The sequence below is a fragment of the Mastomys coucha genome, chromosome X, assembly GCF_008632895.1.
Source record: "Mastomys coucha isolate ucsf_1 chromosome X, UCSF_Mcou_1, whole genome shotgun sequence".
Taxonomy (NCBI): Eukaryota; Metazoa; Chordata; class Mammalia; order Rodentia; family Muridae; genus Mastomys; species Mastomys coucha.
Genome location: NC_045030.1, coordinates 106,611,124 through 106,614,764, shown reverse-complemented (window position 1 = coordinate 106,614,764; position 3,641 = coordinate 106,611,124). Strand labels below are relative to the sequence as shown.

The following is a 3,641-nucleotide window of genomic DNA, read 5'->3' as shown; positions in this document are numbered from 1 at the left end:
TCTCTCTCTCTCTCTCTCTCTCTCTCTCTCTGTGTGTGTGTGTGTGTGTGTGTAAGAGGGGAGAAGGAAGAGAGGGAGGGACAGACAAAGACAGAAAAACAGAAACAAATATAAAGCAGGAGATATATAACATTTGAAATGTAAATAAAGAAAATATCTAATAAAAACAAAAACAAAATACAGGAGATAGAAGGGAGAAAAGGAAGGAAGAAAAGAAGGGAGGGACAGAAGAAGAGTGAAGAGAAGCGGGGAGGGATACAGATGACATCACTGCATTTTCAGTGGGGTTCAGGCATTTTAGTCTAGAGGCAAAGGTTTTTCATACTGAATATTCAAGTAAAAGCAAACTTCAAATAATCCCAGCCCTGAAATTGAGTTGAACAATATTAACTTGTATCTTCATTTGCCATCTACCTTCACATAACACTTAACAAAACACAACTGTGCACTATGACTAAGTATTTAGCGACACCAACAAAACAGAAGTAATAGTCACATTTGTGGACTCTTGACTGCAGACTATTTCCAGTAGAGTAAAAGAAGGTTCACATGTGGGACTGCAGGAGTCAGAAAAGCAGTCCAACAGTTGAAAGCACATACTGCTTTTTTGAAGAGGGAGGTTCATTCTTAGCACCCACAATGGGCATGTCATAACTGTCTATAACTCTAGTTCCAGAGGCTCTAATACCTTCTTTTGGCCTCCCTGGCCACCTGTGTTCACAGGCACATACCTATACGCATAAAAAAAAGTAAAAATAATCTTTTAAATTTTTGTTATGGATATTTTGCTTGCATGTATATGGATGTGCCTCATGTGTGTGCATTGTCCATGAAGGCCACAACAGGGCATCATGTTTCTGTGAAGCAACACATGGAGGTTGTTAGCCTTCGCGAGGGTGCTGGCAACCAAACCTGGGTTCCCTGCGAAAGCATCCATTTTTTTTTAACCCCTGAGCCATCTCCTCAGCCCCAAATAAATGATTTTTTAAAATATGAGACCGCAAGGACTTAAGGCAAAGTGGCTTCTGGTGACAAATATGAGAGATCATAGAAATCTGAAACACTAAAACTGCATCACAATTTTAGGAACCACTGAAAGATTCCCAGAATCATTCCCTGCTTAGATCATATCTTGTTCTTTCTTAAAAGATACTTCTACTTAATTTATGAGTGATTATCATTTTGCAGACTACCCAACAGTTGCTGTACTAGAAATGTTTAACAATCAGTGAAGACTTACCCTAACATTATAATACCTGTGGTGCTGCAAACCCACACCTAGCCAGGGTTATCCTATAAACAGGTGGAAAAGGAACTATTGGCAGTTAGTGGGTTACAGCTGACATGTTTGTCCTTGATGATCTGCCATTAGAGAACGATAGACCAGCAAACAGACCCCTAGTCTATTTCAATATCTGAGTTCTGGCACCTGCTCTTTTTCACTGTGCTAAAGCCAAAGCATATTCTCAATTTTCATTCCTTGATTAGCAGAATAGAGCAGCTGGTGGTGCAGAACAGTAGAGGGCTCCCATTTCATTTGAAAGGATCCACACTGAAAAAATGAAAAGAATTAAACTGGGGCTATAACAAAGTGGCAGAGCACTTGTTAGCACAGATGAGCCCTTAGGTTCAATCCTCAAGATCACACATCTAAAAAACCCTCTCTAATATTAAACCTTGCATTAGGCCTGAAGATCCTGAAAATAGATCATAATTTCCTAAGCAATTTTACACGAGAATTACAAGGTTTTAACAGACAGAGAAGGAGAGGGAGAGGGAAGAAGGGGAGAGAGAGACAGAGAGACAGAAAGACACACAGAGAGACCAAATAAACTAAACAAACACCATTGTTTCTCCAAAATAAAAAAGAACATTGAAAAGTCATATGTATGAATGCATGAACCTTTATTCACAAGACTGCTGCTGTATTTTCAAAAGACTCATATTTATCCCTATCAAACATCACCATGTAGCATAAAACATTGTGTACAAATGCTTGATCATTCCTCCACACAAAAAAGAACTTTTGCTTTCTAGAGCTCATCACAGTGCCTTACACATAATAAGCTAAACTCTCATGGTTAGATTTTTGGGGGTGTGTTGGTTTTTTATTAGATAATGTCATTATCTGGCACTGCAAGAGTTTTTTCCTAAATCATTGAACAGCCCATAATTATCTTCCAGAAATCAAATTACAAACATGTAATAACTTGTACTAAGTCTCACATAAGCTCTAACTGCATGACTCTCTAACTTTGAAAATTAATCCCTACCTGGTTAAATAACCTTATATCTGAATAAGCTTGACAGAGAGAACACACACACGGGGGGTGGGGGGAGACAGACAGATACAGACAGGGGGCGGGGATAGTTTTGTTACCAAGAGATTATCTGATTCAACTGTCTAATTGCCATGGAAGTAAAGTACTAAGTACTAATGGATAAAAACAGCAGTAGGTAAAGAACCTATAATTCTGCCTTCTCCTACCATATACACAATTCAAACACACTAAATGTCCACATCAAACACAAAATGACTTTTGCATCTTACCGATCCTACTAATGTCTTATGTTTTGTTTGTGAGCCTAACCTTCAATGGCTGCGCCATCTCTCCAACCCCCTACTAATGTCTTTAAGTGTATTACTGTCCCCATTTGTATTATCTATGTATTTAATCTCATTATCTCCGGGTGGTGGTGGCGCATGCCTTTAATCCCAGCACTGGGGAGGCAGAGGCAGGTGGATTCCTGAGTTCGAGGCCAGCTTGGTCTACAGAGTAAGTTCCAGGACAGCCAGGGCTATACAGAGAAACCCTGTCTCAAAAAACAAGTCTCATTATCAGCATCCTCATTTTACTCAGCAATAAAAATATTGAATTAAAACTGAAACCAAGATGGCTCTCCTTGACACTTCACCTTAAAGATCTGTCTCAGTAGACACTGATCAACTAAAATTTATTCTTTGAAGATAATAATCAGTCCTGAACTTCAGTCCCCATTCTCACTCTGAACTTACTAGATCATCCCCAATGAAAATGTTTCCTTCCTTTTCAAACACTTAAATTAAAAAATAAATCACCAAAGATGCTAAGAATTATAACGGGATATGAAGTTGGGTAACTGAAGAAAAACAGAGTTAGAATTTGGAAACCTGTTAAATTCTCTGGTGTCCAGATGGCATGATTCAAGTAATAGGACTCTGGGCATTTTCAGTGGAAGAATAACTCATCCTCTAATCTTTTCAGCTTCTCAAACTCCCATTTTTCTTTGTAGAGCATCATGAATAATAGGGTGAGGAAAATGTACAGAAATTGCTCAAAGGGAACAAAGTTCATTTAGTATTAATCTGTTTTTAATGTAAACATAGCATGAATAAATATGTTCGTGACATATTTATTCTTGAAATTTGCCAAGACTGTAGATCTTCAATGTTATCACCACTAAATACATGTAAACAAAGCAAGAACTAACACAATATACCAGACATAGAGAACACATGTATGAACAAAGGAGACAATGCCTTCCAAAATCAAATCCTGACTTTTTTTTTTATTGGTGCTTTGGGGGATCTGCTTTTATTTATTTATTTTTTTTTAGATATTTTCTTTATTTACATGTAAATTTCTCCATTCCCAGTTTCC

General features: G+C 37.8%; 1 protein-coding gene across 1 annotated transcript in view; it reads right to left on the bottom strand.

Annotated features, from left to right (window-relative positions):
• The window catches only part of LOC116088049, a 113,955-nt gene that overhangs the window by 10,463 nt on the left and 99,851 nt on the right, over positions 1 to 3,641 (bottom strand). The window lies entirely within an intron of this gene.